Raw genomic sequence first — 13,148 nt, 5'->3', positions numbered from 1 at the left:
TCAGCTTCTGTTGGGCAAGGCTACCTACGATCTGTGAGCTTATCATTCTTTGTGATAGGCATTTGCATTGTGATACCTATAGCAATTGAGCTTGTTGAAGTCTTTTGTTTTTCATTTAGAGGAAAATCAAGCTCGCTCGCTCTCTCTCGCTCTCTCTCTCTCTCTCTCTCTCTCTCTCTCTCTCTCTCTCTCTCTATGCCTCTCTCTATCTCTCAATCCCTAATTCCAGTAATGTAGAGCAAAGGAAAATAGATCGGCAATTTCACCATTGAAATCATTAAAAAGCTTTGAAGCTTTGAATTCGAATTTGGGTTTTCAAAAAATATTATTTGTTTGAATTGGGTGTTGTTGCAAAATATTGGGAATTCTCTTTACGTCTCTCTCTATCTCTCAATCCCTAATTTCAGTAATGTAAAACAAAGGAAAAGAGAGCTGCAATTCCACCATTGACAGCCATTAAAAAGTTTTGAAGCTTGGTTCAAATTTGTGTTTTCAAAAAGCATTATTTATTTGGATTGGGTGTTGTTGCAAACAATTGGGAATATTATTTGGTGTTTATATCTCAATTTTGAGGGTGTTTTGGTGAAGATTAGACTTGATTTTGGCTGAATTTCAGATTGAAACTCGAAAAGAAGAAGAAGAACACATGACATACAATATACTTACGAAATTGTAGTAAAGTTGTATTATAATTGTATGTAGATTGTATCCTGTTGTAGTTATATATATATATATATATATGTTTTTTTATTTGAGTGTTGTATGAACGTTGAAAAATAATTGTATAATGTATGCGTTGTATAAAATTTATATTTAAGTTGTCAATACTATCTTTTTACATAAAGTTATTGATATGTATCAAAATTATATTAAGAGAGTAAGTTTTGATTGAAATTTTAGAGAGGAAGAAGCACACACCAAAGACAAAATATATACAAATGAGACAAAAGACATATGTATAAAGATTGTATTTAAGTTGTATGATATTGTAGTTGTATTTAACTGGTAAAATAATGTATGAAAGTTGTAAATAAATTGTATAATATATAATTAGTTGTATGAAATTTATTTTTTACTATGTATGTTGTTGTTAGATATTTCAAATTTACATTAAATTTGTACGAATTTTATTTTTAATTTGTATGTTGATGTACCATATACTATTCTTTTCTCAGTTGATTTTACCTTCTCTGAAGTCCGAGGAGATACTAAATTTTGTTCAGCTGCAACATTCAATGTAGGTTTTTCGTTGCCTGCTTTTGGAGACATCACCTTCTTACTATGCTTATTATGCCTCGTTTACACTATGTTCATGTGTGACAGTGCCCCCCTATTATTTCTGGTAAAATTATTGACTAAATTGATAGTTCATCTTATTCCCATATTGACAGTCGATTGTTGAAGACGTTTAAACTTACGCGAATTAGTGTATTATATCAATATATGAACAAAATTGGCCCTTTTTGATGTTGATCGGCGGATCTGCATCCGATTAATCAAATTTAGAACAATCTTTAATTGACGAGACATGCCTTTTCTATTCAATAGTATGTATGTGAAACTATTTTGATGTTATAGCATTGGTTTTCCTTGTTTTGATGGATATTTGTTATTTTTTTTTATAGGAATTGTTAATTGTGACCTAGCTAGATCTTCAATCAAATTGAATTAGATCCTACTTTCATGGCAATAACAGGGGACGTTGGGAGCTGGGACCAAATGGGGAATCTTCTCATAGACCTAGATCGTTTTCATAATTAAATATAAGTTCAATCTAGAGAGAAGAGGGAAGAAAGGAGAGAAAAAAGGAAAAGGGTGTAACTAAATCCCTTGATTGAAGGCACTAATAATAGATTGGAAGCCTTTTAAGGTGGAATGTATATAATTTGTATGTAATCCTTGTTTAAGGCGCGTAATATACTAAATTGGAACAATTTTGATAAATAGGTTTCAAATAGTGTACAGGAACGGAAAAAAAATACATAAGGAACCAATTGGAAGAGGCTTGGATGGGAGATAATTAAGGGGAAATGACATTATATAGCCGTTCTTAAAATTGTAGCCGAAAAAGTGTGTGTGTGTGTGTGTATACATTTTTGTATGTTATATACAAAAAAATTATATAAATTTTGTTTACTTTTACAGCTATCGAATATAAATAGTTATGGTTGCGGACTAAAAGTGATCTTTGACTATAATTAAGCGGGTCAAGGAATCGATGATAGAATAAAGAATAAAAATATTTTGAAGGCATGCACACTGCAAGTCTGTAGTAAGCTTTGATAAAAATAGATTTTGGCGAAATTTCATAATGCTGAAATTAAAATGCTTGGGGGGAGGGAGGGAGAGTGTGAATTTAGCACCCGCGTTAGACCTGCAGCGCCAGCTTATACTAATTTTCTGTATATAAAGTGATCTATTGGCTTTCCATATAATCCTAGTTAAGAACCCCAATCATTCTTGTGTGAATTCAAGTCGATTATCATGAAATTAACAAGGATTAATATGAGAAAATCACATATTTTCATCAAATAAGAACCCAAAATTTAAGGTCCAAGGTAATTCTTGTTACTTCCTACTATTAAAGTTAGTAATTTTATGACGGAAAATGACTAAATTGGTTGGATGAAAATTAGTGGAAATTAAGGGTGGAAGTGATGAAAAGCTTACTAAGAATTTGATGGAGGAATTGGTTGGATGATATAGTTTGAATTAATAACTTGGCTAGCAAATACTTTTATGTATGTAGTTAGTTGTATTGATCATACTCAACTTACATATAGACAATGTGATCACATTGGATATAGAATAAGTAGAAAGTCTCCCCATGTACTATCACGAGTGCTACGAATGCCAAGGCTACATTTGTAGGTGGGTGCTATCTATCACTTGATTCTTTCACGTATCAAAGAAGTAGTCAACCTCCTCAAGTATGGAAGACCACCTATCCCCGCACTTATTGTTTGTTAATTTTTAGAAAATAAATGTTTTCAGTTAAATTCAATTTTAGTGCCCTATTTATGGTACTAAACCTGTTTGGACTTGCTATGTCATGTGACAAATATTGCAGATTCTTTTTAGCGATATCAAACTCTTTTTATCTTTCGGACTCTTCTTAGATCCTTGTATTATTTCTGATGATAGTCTCTATATCTTATTTTAGCTATCAGAGTCTAGAGGCTGATAACTTGTTAATAGTCAATATCCATATTTCAGGTTTCATTTTTAATTATAATTTCATATGACTAGTAACTTTTGTTGTTTCGCTCGATCTTGGTTTGAATTTAACATACTCTCAATCCATACATGTTTACAGGCTTCACATGCCAAAAATTAAGTCAAATCTCAGCATTAGAGAACATTGGGCTTGGAATTTGTGAGCAATCATTGTTGATAATGTAGCTTGTAGCAATTCACAATTAGCTGGCGACTCCTTTTATTAGTATTGTTAGAACTTTTTATCAAAGTTCGGTGAGACATGCTCTTTACACCCAATTCAATCTTAACAGTCCGTCTCATTATTGGGGTTTCTACCTTTTTAAAGAATACTAGTAGTCGTACTCATGCAATGCGCGATCAATATTAAAAAATATTTATTAAGTTAAATTGTGAGCGGGCTTGTTTGAATAAATTAGATCGTATTGCTTTAATAAATTTCGATTGTCATCTTATTTGTTAATGCGATACAGATATACCCAATAATAAAATCGCTATTAAATTAAAGTGACTTATATATTCATTGAATAATTCTTTTGTTCTATATTTTTCTTTATTCTATATCCAATGTTAGTATTTTTACATTGTTAATAGAAATTTTTATTAGCATATTACTTTGTTTAATATTTTTGTCTGCTCGCTTTCTTTTATAATATAAAAGAAGATATATGTATTTTATTAATCTTGTAATATTTTTTATTTTAAATTTTATTCTGTTGCTGCCAATAATATTATCTGAATTTTAATGAATAAATCTGTATTAAATTAAAGAGACTTATATAGTCAAGAATAATTTTTTTGTTATGTATTTTTGTTATTATATTATCCAATAATTAATATAATTGCATTGTTAATAGAAATTTTTATTGGCATATTACTTTGTTCAACTTTTTTGTCTACTAGTTTTTTTTGTAATATAATAGAAGATATATATTTATTACTTTTGAAATATTATTTTATTTTTAAATTTCATCCTATTGTTCTCAATAATATTATCTGAATTTTAATGAATAAAAACTCTATTAAATTAAAGAGAGTTGTATAGTCATTGAATAACTTTTTGAATTTATTTTTTTATTATATTATCAAATATTTAGTATTATTGCATTGTTAATAGAAACATTTATTAGCTTATTACTTTGTTTAAAAAATTTGTTTATTACTTTATTCTTATAACATAATTGAAGATATATATTTTATTACAATTTTTTTATTTTAAATTTTATTTCTCAATAATATTATCTGAAATTTAGTGAATAAAATCTTTATAAATTAATGAGACTTACATAGCTATCGAATAACTTTTTTGTTTTGTATTTTTCTTTATTCTATTATCCAATATTTAGCATTAATCCATTGTTAGTAGAAACTTTTATTAGCATATTACTTTATTTAAATTTTGTATGCTATTTTCTTTTTATTAAGATAATAAAAGATACAATTTTTTATTTTTTTATTTTAGAATATTATTCCAATAATAATTTCTGAATAAATAAACTTTTTGTTTAAATAATAAAATTATTAAAAAAACAAAGAAATTTTAAATTGGTAGTTTTATTTTTTATTTTAAAATAATATAAAAACTCCAACTTGGAACTATTCTCCAATTTGAATTGACAATTTTTTTTTATTTTTTATTTATGTTATAAAATATTTTATTTTATTATTTAATAGATATTTAAATTTAAATAACTATATCCAATAAATTTAACAAAGAAATAACTACTTATGCCATGTCCCGTCATATTCTTAGATTTCTATTACGTTATGTGGTTGTGTTCGCCTCAGTTATTATATTCCTTGCTGCTATTATTTGATACTACTTATACTTTTATACAAAAGTACAACGAAATTGTGTTTGTGTATCAACTTTAAAAATTGGTCCAGTTGTCCAAACCAAAATCCAGAATAAGGGAGCGCAATTATTTCACACTCTTACAGAATTTTGAATAGATTATTGACAACAGATTTCTACTGCAAAAATTCTTAGCTACTGCAAAAATTTCTTGGAAATTCTTGATCTCTGCTTTAAAGGCTCTGACAGCAAAAAGTTTTGGAACTGTGATTTTTCGGTCAAGGTCCGATTGCCGGTCCGAAATCCAGTCGCCGGTTTTCTTTATTTCTATTTCATCCGAACAATTGGCTAAGCTCGAATTTACGCTATATTCAATTTTATAAAGTTAGTTAGCTTTTTGTCATTTTTTCCATTTTCTTTAATACAAAGAGAAATAATAAAAACAGATTTTGGATTGAGCACGATTTGAGCGTGAGTCTTGCAAAGTTAGAATCTTTTTAATTGTTAATCTTTGCTCAAATTTGCACCTACTGCAAAAATTTCTTAGAAATTCTTGATCTCTGCTTTAAAGGCTTTGACAGCAAGAAGAATTGACTACAAGAGAATCGGTAATTTCTTCCGATTGAATTCCGATCACTGTGACTACAAGTCCTACCATACATAGTGACAAACCCTCCATCGGATTATTACGTGAAATTGGTATTCTGTTTTTATTTGCGGTGAAATTCTGGTGAAATTGACAAATCGCTGAAACTTTCCTATACGCGGGTTCGGGAGCAGCAGCATTCAGGGGATTTGGAAGTCCGGACATCCCCGACTGTGATCCAGGTTCCATCTTTCTTAAATTGTATTTGCGCACATCTATTTACTGTTGCCTTGCCGGCAATTTTGATTGGATTGATTGCTTTTTTTATCTTCTCTACTAGTGTTTTAAGCTTAAGGTTTCATCTATTCATTTTAATTCTGCGTTTGCATAGGGGTAGTTTCGTAGACGTGGTTGTTTCATTGTTCTAGTGCCTGCTCACGTTACTGCTCATGTTATTGGTTCTTAGTGGTAGTTTTTACCTAATACATTTTGCTTATAGTGGAGGTAGTGAACGATGTGAGAGTAAGGTCATGTCCTCGGGTGGGGCAGGGGGTGGGGTCCAGGGGTGAGAAGGGAGGGTAAGAAAGCCTCTAGGCTGAGATTTTGCTCTTGGAACATTGGGACGTTGACGGGGAAGTCTATAGAGTTAGGTAAGATTCTTCAAAAGAGGAAGATCAACATAGTGTGTGTTCAGGAGACTAGATGGAAGGGTACTAGCGCACGAGATGTAGACGGGTTTAAACTATGGTACTCAGGGAGCGTCGGGGTAAGAATGGGGTAGGTATTTTAGTTGACAGGGACCTCAGGGAGCTCGTGGTTGAGGTTAGGAGGGTAAATGATAGGTTGATGAGTATTAAGCTGGTAGTTGGTGGGTTTACTGTAAACGTGATTAGTGTATACGCTCCTCAGGTAGGTTTGGACCAGGAGGTCTAGAAGCAATTCTGGGAGCATTTAGATGAGATGGTGCGTAGTATCCCGCACACAGAGAAGTTGTTCATTGGCGGAGATTTAAATGGTCATATTAGGGCTAGTGCTAAGGGTTATGATGATGTGCATGGCGGGTACGGTTTTGGGGATAGAAATGAGGGAGGTAATTCTCTATTGGATTTTGCTAGAGCTTTCTATTTGGTTATAGCTAACTTGAGTTTTCCGAAAAGGGAAGAGCACCTGGTCACTTTTTGGAATTCGATGTGCAAGACCCAGATTGATTATCTTCTCTACAGGAAATGCGATAAAGGTTTGTGCACTGACTGCAAGGTCATCCCAAGTGAGCACCTCACAACTCTTCATAGGCTCCTAGTTATGGACCTGGAGATCAAGAGGAGTAGGACGAAGAGGGCGGGGTGCAGGCAACCTAAGATCAAGTGGGATAACATGACCAAGGACAAAGCTCAGGAGTTAGGGGAGAAGTTGTTGACTATGAGGGCCTGGATGAGTAGTGGGGACGCATCTAGTATTGGTTTATGACTGCGAATTGCATTAGGGTTGCTGCTAGAGAGGTCTTAGGGGTTACGAAGGGTTCCCCTGGGGGTCATAAAGGGGATTGGTGGTGGAATAGAGAGGTTCAAGGTAAAGTGGAAGCTAAGAAAGCTGCTTATTTGAAGCTAGTGGAGAGTACAAACAAGGAGGAAAAAGGGACTTATCGGGAGTGTTACAGAATGGCAAAGAAAGAGGCGAAGTTAGCGGTTACGACGGCTAAGAACGCGGCGTTTGCTCATTTGTATGAGGAGCTCGAGGGCAAAGGCGGGGAAAAGAGGTTGTACCGGTTGGCCAAGGTGAGGGAGAGGAAAGCCCGCGATGACCAAGTCAACTGCATCAAGGACGAGGATGGCAAAGTGTTGATGGACGAGGAACTTATTAGGAGAAGATGGCAGTCATACTTCCATAAACTGTTGAATGAGGATGGGGATAGACACATTATGCTGGGTGAGTTGGAGCACTCCGAGAGTCGGCGGGATTTCGGGTACTGTAGGCGTATTACGGTAGAAAAGGTGGAAGGGGCGATGCGTAAGATGTGTAGGAGCAAAGCGACGGGGCCAAACAAAATTCCGGTGGAATTCTGGAAGAGCGCGGGGTGGGCAGGTTTGGAGTGGCTCACTGGGCTATTTAATATTATCTTTAAGACAAAGAAGATGCCCGAAGAATGGAGGTGGGGTACCGCTTTACAAGAACAAGGGTGATATCCAAAATTGCAACAATTATAGCGGTATCAAGTTATTGAGTCAAACTATGAAGGTTTGGGAGAGGGTGGTGGAGGCCAGGGTGAGGAGGTACGTGTCTATTTCCGAGAATCAGTTTGGATTCATGCCGGGGCGTTCGACTACGGAAGCGATTCATCTGGTAAGGAGATTAGTGGAGCAGTACAGGAAGAGGAAGAAGGATTTGCATATGGTGTTTATTGACCTTGAGAAAGCATACGATAATGTCCCGAGGGAGGTCCTGTGGAGGTGTTTGGAGGTTAGTGGCGTTCCGGTAGCGTACATTAGGGTGATTAAGGATATGTATGATGATGCTAAGACTCGGGTGAGGACTGTGGGGGGTGACTCGGAGCATTTCCCTGTGGTGATGGGGTTGCACCAGGGATCGGCTCTTAGCCCATTTTTATTTTCCTTGGCAATGGATGTACTGTCGCGACACATCCAAGGGGAGGTGCCTTAGTGCATGCTATTTGCCGATGATATAGTGTTGATTGACGAGACGCGTAATGGAGTTAACGCGAGGTTGGAGGTTTGGAGACAGACCTTGGAGTCTAAAGGTTTCAAACTGAGTAGAACCAAGACAGAATACTTGGAGTACAAATTCAGTGACGGGACCCATGATGCAGATGTAGAGGTTAAGCTTGATGCTCAAGTTATCCCCAAGAGAGCGAGTTTTAAGTATCTCGGGTCTATTATCCAGGGTAACGGGGAGATTGACGAAGATGTCGCACATAGCATCGGAGTGAGATGGATAAAGTAGAGGCTCGCTTCCGGTATTTTGTATGATAGGAATGTGCCGCTAAGACTTAAGGGTAAGTTTTATCGAGTGGTGGTTCGACCGTGTCACGACCCCAGTTCGCCCTCCGTGAACTATCGTGACGGCACCTAGTCTCTACGACTAGGTAAGCCTAACAAATGCGGAAAACAACTAATCTTGCGGAATAAATAATCAAAAGCCAAATAACTGGAAGAAATAGTATTTAAATGTTGCTTGGCATATACACACAACTTTCCAAAGTCTGATACACTATCCCAAAACCCGGAAACTCACGGATCCACAAGCTGAGAAAAATACCACATAGCTCTAATCTCCGGAATGTCTAATCAAGAACATAAAGTACAGAAGGGCTAAATACTAGATGCAGGAATAGAAAGAGACTCCTCGGTCTGCGGACGCGGCAGATATACCTCGAAGTCTTGTAGAATCGCCTCGCCTCAAGAATGGTAAGCCTGAGTAGAGGTACCTGGATCTGCACATGAAAAACATGCGCGGGAAGGGCATGAGTACACCACAGCGGTACTCAGTAAGTGCCAAGCCTAACCTCGGTTGGGTAGTGACGAGGAAGGTCAGGGCCCTACTGAGGTTAAATAAGATATAAGGTTTAACAGTGTGAAATAAACAATGTAAATAAGTAGCACGAGATATGAAGGACAGCAACAACTATTACAAAGGCAAGTAAAAACACAGTAAGAGAACACAACTCAGCTCTGAGATAACAACCGGGGATCTCCCAGGGTACCGTCCTGTAGTCCCCAAATATAAATATCATATCCAGTGGATCTCCCGGGTGCAGTCCCGTAGTCCAACTCATAAATGTGCAGGGGGATCTCCCGGAATGCAATTCCGTAGTCCCAAAGTAAACATACAGGGGAGCTCCCGGGATACTGTCCCGTAGTCCCAAAATAAAAGTGCAGGGGGATCTCCCGGAATACCGTTTTCGTAGTCCCAAAGTAAACATGCAGCAATAACAAGAATTCAATCCAATAAATTTCATATCAAAATGAAGTAGGTAATCCTAACCTAGCATGGTTCACGTAATACAATTAAGGCAGTTAAGGCAAATAGAGCAATTTAGTCAAGTAGACATGCTTCTCTAGGCTACAGCAGGTTTAGTTTCCAAACGGTGTAAGTAAGAAAAGGAAGAACACAATCCAAGGCTATTTTAATGAAAAATCAGATTTCCAACAACTAGCACAAGTACGCGCTCGTTACCTCACGTACGAGGCATTTCAATTACAACAATATCAATCCTAAGGGGAAAGGTCCCCCACACAAGGTTAGACAAGCCACTTACGTCGAACAAGTGCAAGTCAACCCGAAACCACGCCTTTGCCACGAGTATCCGACTCCAAATGGCCCAAATCTATTCAATTAAATTTCATAGTGTAAATAACACTTCAAACAACTAATTCTATAAGTAAATTCTAAGCTAATACGCGAAATTAGGCAAAATGACAAAAACACCCCTCAGGCCCACGTCTCGGAATCGGGTAAAATTTACATTTTCGGAAATCCTCATACTCTCACGAGTTCATACATACCAAGAACACTTAAATCGGAGCCCAAATGACCCTTCAAATTCTCATTTCAAAGTCTCTTAAACTCGAGCCCTAATTACCCATTTTTCCTAAATTTCTCATCACTAATTAGGTCTTTAATAACATAAAAACGAGTTATGAAGTCAAAAATGTTACCTTCAAGTGATTCCCCTTGAATCCCTCTTCAACCCTCTTCAAAAAGCTTCAAAATCGCCTAACAATGGAGGAAACTAGGCTAAAATTCGCGAAATAAGCCTTTTAAAATATTCTGCCCAGATGTTAAATTCCTTCTTCGCGAACGCGGTCAAAGCCTCGTGTTCGCGAAGCAAAAAATAACTTTGACCATTTTTCCTTCTTCGCAAACGCGACGTGCACCACGCGAACGCGATGCACAAAACTCCGCTGGGCCAATTCCTCTTAGGCTAATGCGAAGCCCAATCGCGAACGCGTAGCACAACCACCCAGCCTCTTCGCGAAAGCGGAGGCCCTCTTGCGAATGCGAAGGCCAAACTCTCCCCCAGCCCCAGCTCCTCTTTGCGAACGCGAAGAAGGAAACCAGAACTGACAGCTGCAACTTTTTCTGCAATTTCCTAAATTCCAAAAATGACCCGTTGAGCATCCGAAACACACTCGAGGCCCCCGGGACCTCAACCAAACATGCCAACCAATACTAAAACATCATTCAAACTTGTACCAATCTTCAAAACACTTCAAACAACAACAAATTTCCCAAAACTCATCGGATTCAAGCCTAAGTTTCTAAAAATCTTCCGAATCCCACTTTTGATCAAAACCCCAACCAAACCACCTCCGAATGACCTGAAATTTTACACACACATCCCAAATGACATAACGGAACTACTGCAACTCTTGAAATTCCATTCCGACCCTTGGATCAAAATCTCACTATCGAACCAGAAACATCAAAATTCGACCTTTCGGCATTTCAAGCCTAAATTAGCTACGGACCTCCAAAACACAATCCGGCCACGCTCTTAAACCCGGTCAGTCGCAAATGCGACGATTATGATCGCAAATGCGAAGGTTAGCCGGTCGCAAATGCGACTTTGGGCTCGCAAATGCGAAGTCCTTAATTTCCTGGCAGAGTTCACAAATGCGAACCTCACCTTCGCATTTCCCAAGACTGTGCGAACCCACCTTCGTATTTCCCACATCTGAGGCCTGCATATTTTACACTTAGCTGAATTTTTGAGCCATTTTAACAATCTTTCAAAACACAAACCTCTTTGGGCGATTTTCCAAGAACAAGACTTCTTCCAAATCATTTGTAAGTTGGTTTTTACTCATTTCTTTCAATCATTAACATCATTTAACATGTTTTCCACCTAAAATCAATGATTTTCATGGGTGAAATTGGGGGTTTTGGGTAGAACCTAGGTTTTTCTAAAATTGGGAATTTGGACCTCGATTTGATGTCCGATTCCAAAACAAATCATATATTTGAGTTCGTGGGGGAATGGGTAATCGGGTTTTGGTTAGAACCTCGGGTTTTGACCACGTGGGCCCCGGGGCAATTTTGGAATTTTTGGGCAAAATTTTGGGAAATTCATGTTTATGCATTCAAACTGATTCATTTAGCATTTATTGATGTAATTAAGTAACTTATGACTAGATTCGAGTGGATTGGTGGTGGAATCGAGGAGTAAAGCTATAATTGAGACTTGAGTTGAATTCAAAGCATCGAGGTAAGTGTTCGGTTTAACCTTAGCTTGAGGGATTAGGAGTTGAGTCATATTTGTTATGTGTTTCTTGTGGAGTACGACGTATAGTCATGGTGACGAGTATCTATACGTTGGTGTCAAGCATGACCGTGACTCTTATATTTTGAATTTCATGACTTCGTCGTATTATTCATGCCTTGGTGAGTATTTCTATTTGTTGTGTAAAGTTGTGGAAAGAATCGTGACTTATGATTATTGAGGAGCGTTGGCTCCAGTCGTAGAATGCATTGAGAAAGTATAAGTAATAATTGAACCTCTAGAGCATTGGCTCGAGTTGTGAAGTGAATTGTGAAGTAAAAGTGAGAAGAGAAAAGATCATTATGCTGTCCCTTGGCGGGCTATTGTCGAGTTGTGGTTCTCTTGTATTGTGTTCTTAATTGATATTACGGATGCTTAGTTTAATGATTCCTTGTGTTCAGTAAGGACTAAAGTTATAGCTGAGGTAGTTAGCTGTTGTAATAGGTTTGGTTATAGCTGAGGTGGTTAGGTGTAGTAACAAGTTTGATTATAGTTATGGTAGTTAGATGTGGTAAAAGGATTGATTATAGTTGTGGCAGTTAGATGTTGTAACAGGATCGGTTATAGCTGCGGTAGTTAGATGTTGGGACAAGTGTGGTTATAGATGTTTCTCCCTTGCCGGGACGTAATTACTCATGCTATCGAATCCCTTATCGGGATAGTATGGACCTTATTGATCCCTTGTCGGGACTCTCGTTATAATTGTAAATATTGTATATGGATCGGGTTGCACGCCGCAACAATATTATATATGAATCGGGTTGCACGACGCAACAATATTATATATGGATCGGGTTGCACGCCGCAACAATATTATATATGGATCGGGTTGCACGCCGCAACAATATTATATATGGATCGGGTTGCAAGCCGCAATAATATTATATATGGATCGGGTTGCACGCCGCAACAATATTATATATGGATCGGGTTGCACGCCGCAACAATATTATGTATGGATCGGGTTGCACGCCGCAACAGTGTTATACACGGATCGGGTTGCACGCCGCAACAAAGATATTATGAAATGGGAGCGGATGGTACGCCTACCACAAGATATTATGAAATGGGAGCGGGTGGTACGCCTACCACGAGTTACGAGAAATGGGATCGGGTTGCACGCCGCAACAATATTATATATGGATCGGGTTGCACGCCGCAACAATATTATATATGGATCGGGTTGCACGCCGCAACAATATTATATATGGATCGGGTTGCACGCCGCAGCGAATGGTATGATTATATTGCGCTTGGGCTGAAGGAGCTCCTCC

General features: G+C 37.3%; 1 protein-coding gene across 1 annotated transcript in view; it reads right to left on the bottom strand.

Annotated features, from left to right (window-relative positions):
- Positions 1–13,148, bottom strand: part of LOC109237719 (helicase and polymerase-containing protein TEBICHI) — a 53,264-nt gene that overhangs the window by 27,790 nt on the left and 12,326 nt on the right. The gene's annotated exons all lie outside the window — the stretch shown is intronic.

This window comes from Nicotiana attenuata, unplaced genomic scaffold, assembly GCF_001879085.1.
Source record: "Nicotiana attenuata strain UT unplaced genomic scaffold, NIATTr2, whole genome shotgun sequence".
Taxonomy (NCBI): Eukaryota; Viridiplantae; Streptophyta; class Magnoliopsida; order Solanales; family Solanaceae; genus Nicotiana; species Nicotiana attenuata.
The sequence above is the reverse complement of the archived record's forward strand: the minus strand, read 5'-3'. Positions and strand labels throughout refer to the sequence as shown.